This window comes from Peromyscus maniculatus, chromosome 2 (genome assembly GCF_049852395.1).
Source record: "Peromyscus maniculatus bairdii isolate BWxNUB_F1_BW_parent chromosome 2, HU_Pman_BW_mat_3.1, whole genome shotgun sequence".
In the NCBI taxonomy this organism is placed as follows: domain Eukaryota; kingdom Metazoa; phylum Chordata; class Mammalia; order Rodentia; family Cricetidae; genus Peromyscus; species Peromyscus maniculatus.
The window spans coordinates 41,213,689-41,223,782 of record NC_134853.1 but is presented as its reverse complement, the minus strand read 5'-3'; the positions used below and the strand labels follow the sequence as shown (position 1 = coordinate 41,223,782).

The 10,094-nt window shown below is 43.6% G+C and overlaps 2 pseudogenes; both read right to left on the bottom strand.

Moving 5' to 3' along the window:
- Positions 1–368: 368 nt before the first annotated feature.
- Positions 369–1,257, bottom strand: LOC102916995 (F-box only protein 34 pseudogene; annotated as a pseudogene).
- LOC121820860 (F-box only protein 34 pseudogene) lies at positions 1,254–5,376 on the bottom strand (annotated as a pseudogene).
- Positions 5,377–10,094: the final 4,718 nt, after the last annotated feature.

Genomic DNA, 10,094 nt, shown 5'->3' with positions numbered 1-10,094 from the left:
CAGATTTAATGTGAACTTTCACAGCCCCATGAAAACACAACCATTATATACACTGTAAACAGGCCAAGGCATAAAATCCATCTGTAAACATTATTCTCACGGGGTCAAGCATACAAGGTTTAAGGTAAGGTGCCTGATTTTTCTTTTTTGGGCATAATTCTCAAAGGTTTTCTTTCCTTTTCACGCACTTCAAATACAGAGACAGTACTGGAACACTTCAGGATCCCCTTGTGATCTTGAATGTCCTTGATGGAGAAAAACAGGCAGAGTTCTTCACAGATGTGAGGCACCACTACACAAAACCATGGAACTAACCTCTTGTACAGCTGGTAAATCAAGAGTTTAAAAACTGCCTGAGCAATGGCAGTCTAATCTGAGCAGAGAATCCCAAAGCGCAGGGATGAGGTTGCACACCCAAAGGCTGACCCAGGTGTTTCACAGTCCTCTTGCCTCTCATGTGGACCTGAGTACTCCTTTTCCATTTCACTCCCTCTTGATTGCTTATGGATTTCCCAAGTAAAACTGTGGCAGGCAGGTAACCAGTGACTGTCATGAAGGCCTCCCCCCTTATAGCCAGGAAAGCCCTTCTGAGGCTGGAGGCAGAACACCCAGGACCCAGGCCTGTAGGGCAGTGTCTGGCAATAGGGTTTGGGGTGCCACTGGCACACATGATTTCCTTTGCACTTCATGCAAGGGTCTTCTCTATAGCATAGGTCTTGAACCCACCAAGAAGCTGCTAGCCTGATGGTGTAGTATTCGATGATGAACTTGAAATATCAGCAGGTATGTTTAAGAACCGCTGGATTCCTGTGAGGAGTAACCTGAAGATTTTCACCATGGTGTGGTGAGGCAGGCATGCCTATGCATTGCTGAGGCTCCAGAGCCACTGGATTTTAAACCTGATCTCCAAGATGTCCTAAGGCATCTCCTTCTTCCAACTGGGTGCCTCAACACTGGTAATGTACTTTCTACCACCGAGGCCACTGGGATGGAAGGCTCCACAGAAACATTTTTCTCCTCACATGCATTTGAGGTTGACTGGCCTCTGAAGCCTCTTGTGCTGTGTGTTCATTCAACTGGGAACACTCTTGCTGGTCTCATCCAGGTGACAAAGAAAGCAACACCCCCAGCAGAGGCTCTTCAGTCTAAAGCAGAGGGCTGGTCTTTCTCTATTGTGCACACAGTGATGTTGATGCACACAGGTTCCTTTCTGTGGTCAGGTCTGTGGCTTGTGAGTGGAACAAGCTCTCTACTCATATAACTGGTAGCAGTGCTGGAGAGATGGCTAAGAGGTTACAAACACTAGCTTCTTCTAGAGGTCCTGAGTTCAATTCCCAGCAACCACGTGATGGCTCACAACCATCTATAATGAGATCTGGTGCCCTCTTCTGGCATGTAGGCATGCATGCTGGCAGAACATTGTATATATAATAAATAAACAACTGGTAGCGGCTGTAGGCAATTCACTGGCTTGGAGATAGGTGTGAGAAGAAAAGTGCAATTCATCAAATTTATCTGTCACTTCTATGTCATGCCTGTTGCAATTTTTCAGAGCTGTTTGATGTCCTGGCTCTAATTCTGTGCTGTCCCTGTGGAAGCTCCTACTAGCAATGAGAGATAGCCCTGAGATGTACCATCCCAGGCCTGGTCACCCACAGAATAATGGTCAGCTGTGGAAGGTTCTTCACCTGCAGACACAGCCTGCATGGCATATATCTGGGTGCCAGGTGTATCAGTGCCTTTTTCAATTTTTGTCATTGGCCTGAGCACCATTAGTGAGCAGTACCCTGCCTACAGAAGCTGTTATTCTGTCACAAGCTCCCTGGTTCCCCCTGTCCTTGGTGCTTCAGGCACTTGGACACCAACCTGGCTGCCACATCAAGGACAAGGATTGGCTCACTCTGTGATCTGCCAGCCTCAGGATTTTCTCTTCCTGTAGGTTCTTCACAAGTTCCTGGAGGAAAGAAGGGCTCAGGTGCACTTGGCACACCTTATAAGTGGCCAGAAATCTTCACAGTGGCAGACAGATTTGTGTAGTTTTCCCCATAGCTAGCTAGCAGAACAGTGGCCTTCTGCTCAGGGAAGGCAACCATCTGCATCACTGACAGAGGCCTCCTCCAGTATAGACACCACCCCACTGTCAATCACATAATGTACAGAACAGTGCTCAATGCCACATGCAAATGTTTCAGGCTGGTAGCACTGGCTTTTGATTTCTCTCATTCTTTCTAACTGTACCTTGGCTTTCTTGCAATCCCCTGAAATTTTCCTTCTTTTAGTGGCTTTTCCATTGATATCCCAGGAACTTTTTATTTTCATAGACCCTATGCTATTGCCACAACGGTGGGCTGCAAAGAATACATTTTTCTCCTTTTTATTTCCAGGTTTGACAATAGCCCAGCTACCAGGCAGTCCTTCTTCACTCTGGTGTGCTGTTGCAGACAGCACATTCTTTTTGGCTTTCACATTCAAGCTGTCCTCCACAGGACTCTTCCCACTCATACTGAAAAGAACAATTGGAGAAAGCATCCTGACAGGTTTTCTACACGATGCTTTGACAAGGGAAGCTGAAGGAAAGACCATTAGTTTCATGTAGTTAGCTTTGCCCTTTTCACCACTGACAGTGTTTGGGTGGCTCACAGATGTTCTTAGTGTGTCTCTACTGACTTTGAGAGGGACTAAGGTGCATAACAGATGCCAATTAGAGGGTGGAGAAGCATCAAGGACCCTCAAAGTTATGGCTTTGACAACAAGACGACTGGTCAGGTCTGTGCTTCTGCTTAGCCAAGGCCTGGACTGGGGCTAAGGCAGTCCCAGCCATTGCAGGCCTTACTCATTCACCAAGACTGAAGTGGACCAGGAGCTCTGGGCCGTGAGGCAGAGAACTAGTGTGATTTTTGTTACCGAATTTTTGAAATCAATACATCAACATCTGGTTTGAATGGAGTCTCTGTGATACTCAGAGAGTTTTTGGGTGCTCATTCAGTATTTTAATTCCGATTTCACCCTTGATTCTTAAATAGAGTGTGCTTTCTTCCTGAGTGTACTGCTCACAAGTGTAGGTGCTAAAGCATGACATGAATAAGACACTATTGTGGTGAGAAGGGCATTTGTCTCTGTGAAGATCAGATAAAAACCTAGGAAGGGGTCAAAACCAGTGCTTCTGTAAGTTTAATGTCAGATTGCTGCTCGATGCCTTCTTTCTGAAAGTTGATGGGGCAGCTGGGCATGGTGGCTCATATCACTACTCATGAGACCCTGAGTAACAGGCAGGTCTCTGTGAGTTTGAGGCCAGCCTGATTTATATAGAACATTCTGGGCCAGTCAGGGAACAGTGAGATCCTGTTTCAGATACAGTTCTTTTCTGCCCAAAAGTGCCAGACACACACATGATGCATAAAAATGCATGTGGGCAAAACACTGATACACATAAAAAAATTTTAAGTGAGGCACATATATTTATTGTTGCTGAAGGACTATGTTTAGCAGATGTGTCAGGATGGGAAACACTGTTTGCCTTGAACTTACATTATTTCCCTTTAGTCTGCAACGTGGCTATGATTTGGAGTATTGTATTGCTAACTAGGTTTTTACCTTGAAGATCCATATTTAACTAATTTACATGAATGGTAAAATCCATTAAAATGGTGAATCTGTAAGCCAGCTTTCATCAGGTTCTGCCACAAATTGTGTTTGGCACCGTAAACAACTGGATAACATTTGCAAACCATAACATCTTTGCACATGGGGCCTCCACTTAGTCATCTTCAGAAGAGTACTGATGTCACAGCACTGGTGTCAATACTTGGAATTTTTATGCAGTGCTAGGGATGGAATTCAGGGCCACATGCATGAAAGGCAAGCATTCTGTTACCTTAGGGAACTTTTCAGAACTTTTTTTTATTTTTTCCCACAATATCCTTTACTTTCTTCACATGTTTCTCAATCTTTTCCTTTATATATCTCCTTGGGATAAAGTCTTTATCTTTTTCTTTTTTGAAAATTATTTTTAAATGTTTAGTTTGGGGAGCTGGAGAGGAGAGAGGGAAGGAGACAGACAGAGACAGAGATGAGATCAAGAGAGAGAGCCAGAGAGAGTGTACATGTGTATTCATGTGTATGGGGTGCGGAGAGCATTAGCATGCCACAGTACACGGGACAATTGAAGGACGACTGTCAGGAGTGTTTCTCACCTTTCATCTTGTTGGGATTGGTGTCTGTTGTTGCTTCTGCTCCTGCTCCAAGGACTCCAGGCTGTGGCCTGTGGGCTTCAGTTCTCCAGCCTCTCCTCTGTCTCTCATCTCTCCTAGGTGTATTGGAATTACAGATGTGTGCTACCACATCAGGCCTTTTACTTGTGTTTCAGGGAATGAGCTTCTGTGAATAGACTTTCATGGTGAGCACTTTTTTAACAGGGCTATATGCCCAACATTGAAATCCATTATTTTCTTTTTAATTTTTTAAGATTGTTTATTTAAGTTAATTAAGTGTGTGTGTGTGTGTGTGTGTGTGTGTGTGTGTGTGTGTACATGAGCAGAGTTCAGAGAAATTTCATGAATTGGTTCTCTATGCCTTGTGAATCTTAAGGATTAGGCTTTGTGACAAGTGCTAATTAGTCAGGCCCTAGTTGTCTGTCTCTCTTTTCGTATTCTGATTCTCTTATTCTCTGCTTCATCAGCCCATACAGAGTAGCCTCTCACCTTCAATTTTACCTGGCAGTATTTTTGTTTTGTTTTTTGAGACAGGGCCTCTCTTATCTAGGTAACCCAAGCTTTGTCTACAACTCACTATTTTAGGTCAGCATTCTTCAAACTCATGCCCCTCCTGTCTCAGTTTTCCTGGGTGCTGAGATTACTGATGCAATCCACAATGACAAGTGAGGGAGACCAGCCCCTTTTTATTCCCCCAGGGTACTCGAGCACGGAGAAATGAGGAATTTGTAGATAGAAGGATATATATAGAGAAACAGATAGAGAACACAGGATAGACTCTGGAGGGCCTGGGTTCAAACCCACCAGCCCCTTCTGTCTCTACTAAAGCGTTTTTTAAAGGAGTGCCAAGGGGTGGAGCAAAAGAATCCCCCCCCCCAGCACAGTCAAGTGTAGACTGTCCCAAACACCTGGTGACCTTGCATGTGGTCCAGCCATCCCCTAATGCTGTGTAAAGCAATCTCAGATCTCACTAGGAAACCTTTGTGGCCTCCCACAGGTCCCTCCTCTTAATTTTTTAAAGAGGTACTCAGGCTCCATCAGATAGACTGAGGTCTGTCTTAGGTCATTCTCTATGATTATTTCTTCCATTACCTGTCATGGAGATATGCTTTCCATCAAACATCCTCTGTCTTAGGCTAGAAGCTATCAAGAGAAAGTTGCCCATCATTAACCCTCAGCCTCTGATAGGAGGGAATACTGAGTTTAACTCAGCTCTGGCCCAGGTTCCTATTGAGCTTACAACCTCCACAGTGATCTCCATAGCTGCCATACCACATCCTCTACAGGAGCAGAGGATGGTAGAGATGGCATTTCCTTTTTGGAATGGGTCTTAAGATGTCTATAACAGCCTTAGCCGTGCCAAGACCTTTTTAAATGAATAAATTCTTAATGCAAACCACATCTAATAAACTACATCCATCTTAAAGATTCCCTTAGCTTTTTACCAAACTCTGGTTCACTAACTTGAGCATAATTCTGGTATAAACATCATCATGTTTACAACTCTCTTAATTAAACAATTATCACTATACATATTTACATTCTTGCAAGTTCACATTAAACATTTAGACTTACATTCAACATTTACACTTTTCACAAACTCACATTCAACAAATACTTATTTATACTTCTTACAAGATTATATTCATTCGTTGCAGGCTGTTTGTTCAAGGGGCAAAGAATCTTTTTTCTTTTTTTTTTTTGCCCATCAGTTTCTTCATATCTAAAGCAATGTTCATTATATGGACGACTTTCCCTTTTTTTAAAGGATCTTTAAAGTGGCTTATTGACAAATGGTATTAGCATTTAAAATGTTTCCTGAGAGACAAGCTTTTGATCACCTGTTTGGTTTTTTTGGGAGGTAAAGCCAAGCTTTTTAGCAGCTCCTGGAAAAAAAGCAGTTTTAGGCTGAGAGTTTGAAAGTTTTTATCCCAGTTTGTCTGCCTTTTCTGCATAGTAGATTGCCTATGCTGTCTTGCTTCTATGAACTACATTTCCCAGGATGCATTTCTCTATGTCATCATTATGTTTCGGACTTCATTTCCCATAGTTCTTTTCAGGTCCTCCATTTCCATTTCCCTTTCCTCCAGCCAAAGCCAAGTTTCTGCTTTCAGCACAGGAGACCTGAGCAAAGCCTCCTGGTTCTTTACCACGGGAGATTGAGAGTTCTTCACTCTCCCCGAGCTGGCATTGCTCCTGGAGCTGAGTTTACCCGCCCGATTGTAGGTAAATTCGGGCAGCTCTCTCCATGCCTGAAGCAAAATTCTCTCTCCCTCCATCTATCTGTCACTCCACAATTTTAGTTGTCTAGGGGAACCTCACTCATGCTGGGCATGTGCTTTATAGACTTTTATTGTGTATTTATGTATGTATGTATGTATGTATGTATGTATGTATGTATGTATGTGTATGTATGTTTTCTCCCCCTCAGGCTGTACTTAAACCTACTATGTAGCCCAGGCAGGCCTGAAACTTGTCATCTTGTGTCAGCCTCTCAAGTAGCTGGGATTGTAGTTTTATACCATCAGGCCCCATTTGATTATAGCTGTTAAGGGATATGTTTTCTGCTTTATTAGATATATTCTTTTGGTGTGTCCAGATGAACTACTATTTGGAAGGAGGTATGCACACTAAACATTTTGTTAGAACAAGTTTGACACCATCTCTTCTCCTCTTTTGCCTCCTTTACAAAGGATATTTGTCTTCATTCCCATAAGACAGGGACAGCATAAGGGACTAGGAACAATCTAGCTAAGGGTCTCTTGAATGACGAAATAGCTTAACATTAGATGTTTTGAATCTTCTGCCCTTTGTGTTCACTCTTCTGTGGAGTCTCACTGCTTAGTGAATGGTGTTATGGTACACCTTAGCTTGGCGTGGAGAGTGTTATGGTGTACCTTAGCTTGGCGTGGAGAGTGTTACGGTACACCCATCATTAGATATCCTCAAAACTGGATGTTGTGACTCTGTGGGGCCTTCTCCAATTGGAATGACTGAAAGCTGTGGGGATTAGTGAAATGACAATTCCAGATTCTTGTTTAGTTTGCCATTCTGATTTTAGCATTCATCTCAATTTCACAGTCATTTGATCTTTTACAAAGTATAGAGTGTTTTCACAAGCCTGACTACCTGGGGGCCCTCTTCCACTGTGCAGTTCATAGAATGTCTGTGCCAAATGCTACTTACTGTATGCATTTGTTGTCTTTACTGCTTCATGGCTGGGACAGGGCTGAATATCACAGCCATCCTTTCAGCTGGTGTGGGAGCCCACAGTGACTTAGCTTGAAGCTAAAGTCCACTCTGACCCAAAAGAGTTCAAAGCTTGCTTGCTCTAGTGTCTTTGGAAGCTGTGAGAAATCTCTGATAAGGCTTCTGGGAAAAGTACAGGGGCTGTGAGAAAGTCCTGATTAGCTTGTGGGAGAACCGATTATTTAGCAAATGTTAAATTCTAGGCAGGCTGCTGCTGTTAGCAGGAGGCACATGTTTGAGAGAACGAAACTGCCTGTTCCTTGATTCAAGGACAGGCTAGACCGCCTGTGCTGTGCTTTGTTCTACCTTAGCCTTTCAGTTTGTATGTAAGCCGGCTGTGAAGGGAACTCAGGGCTTTTCTGGTACTGACCAGAAGCCCTCCCAGGACTGATTTTCTGTATCTGTCTATTCTTCTGTCTCTGTTTTTTCCTCACACCCTACTCCTACCCTAGTCAGCTTGTCGACTTGTACGTGAATCAACACTATAGGAGAAGGGATGACTGGATTCTCTTTCCTCTCCTCCAGAAGTTCTCAACACTGAATGTTGCTGTTCACATTCTTTCTGTTTTAGGAAAGAGTCTTACCACAGGTCCAGGCTGGCCTTGAACTCATGATTTTTCTCTTCAGTTTCCTGAATGCTGGGATTAAAGATGATACTACTTAAAGCTCTGCTGTTTTTCTGATTTCCCTTTCCACCCCATCCCCTCTCCTCCCTTCCTCTACCCATCCCCCCCTTCTTTTTTGACAGGACCTCACTATATCCCTAGCTGACCTGGAACTCCTTATGTAGACCAAGTTGGCCCCAAACTCACAGATCTGTGAGGCTCAGTCTTTTGAATGATCAGATTAAAGGCACATGCCATGATGCTGACAAATTGCTGTTGTTTTTAACAATATGTTACTATTGTGGAAGCTCAGTATAGTTTCACTTTTCATGAATATCATTCAATGAAAGGAAAGGAGGTAACTGGTTAGAAGGAAGAAGCATGATATAACTGAACATGTACAGGTGTCAGAGTTTCTATTACATTCAAAATTTCATATGAGAGATGACTCAGAGGTTAAAAACACTGGCTACTCTTCCATAGGATTCAAGTTTGATTCCCAGCACCCACTTGATGGGTCACAACTATCTGTAACTAGAACTCCAGGTGATGCAACCCCATCTTCTGGCTTCTGAGGAACCAGGCATGTGCATAGCACACATATTTACATGCAGACTAAACACTCACACATATGAAATGAATAGATGTATTTTTGAACCTAACTTTATTTTTAATTTAGGAGGTGTGCTGGATAATTCCATGTCAACTTCCAAGACACAAGCTAAAGTTTAAGAAAACGTATCCAGGGAACCCACAGAGACAGTTCACCTGAGCTCGTGGGAGCTCATGGACTCTGGACCAACAGTTAGGGAGCCTGTATGGGACTGACCTAGGCCCTCTGCATGTGTGACAGTTGTATAGCTTGGTCTGTTTGTTAGGCTCCTAGCAGTGAGATCATGGCCTGTCCCTGGCACTTAGCTGGCTTTTGGGAACCTGTTCTTCATGTTGGATTGCCTTGCCCAGCCTTTATACAGGAGGAGGAGCTTGGTCCTACCTCAACTTGATATGCCATGCTATGTTCAAACCCATGGGAAGTCTGATCCTTTCTGAATGGAGATGGAGGAGAAGTGGATAGATTGGGGAGGGGAGTAGATGGGAGTTGGAAGGGAGGGAATGGAAGGAGAGAAGTGAAGGGAAAGTGTGATTGGTATGTAAAATAAAATTAAAAAAAGAAATGTATCCAGAAGACTGGGCTGTAGGGCATTTCCCTACATTGTGGGTGGTGCCAACCCCTGGGCTGCTGTGTAACTGAAGTTATCTTGTTCTGTCTGGCTCCCATGGCCCTGCAGCTGGTCGCTTGGACCCAAGTAAACACACAGACACTTATATCAATTAAAACTGTATGGCCGTGGCAGGGTTCTAGCTATCTAGTTCTTTTTTTTTTTTTTTTTTTTTTTTTTTTTTTTTTTTTTTTTTTTTTTTTTGAGACAGGGTTTCTCTGTGTAGCTTTGCGCCTTTCCTGGAGCTCACTTGGTAGCCCAGGCTGGCCTCGAACTCACAGAGATCCGCCTGCCTCTGCCTCCCGAGTGCTGGGATTAAAGGCGTGCGCCACCACGCCCGGCCCGCTATCTAGTTCTTATATCTTAAATTAACCCATCTATTAATCTGTAAGTTGCCACATGGCTTGTGGCTTACCGGTACTTTACATCTTACTTCTCATGGCAGCAGCGGCTGGCAGTGTCTCCTGACTCAGCCTTCCTGTTCCTAGAATTCTCCTCTCTGCTTGTCCTGCCTATACTATACTTTATGCCTGGCTACTGGCCAATCAGCATTTTATTTATCAACCAAATCAGAGCAACACATTCACAGCACTGGAGATCAATATCCACAGCACTGGTGGTCCTGGGTTCTATAAGAAATCCATGTGGAGCAAGCCAGTAAACAATACCCCTCTACATTACCTCCTGCCTCCAGGTCCCTGCCCAGTTTGAGTTCCTGTCTTAACTTCCTTTAATGATGAACAGCATTGTGGAAGTATAAGCTGAAATAAACCCCTTTCTTCCCAAGTTGCTTGGGTCATGGTGTTTTG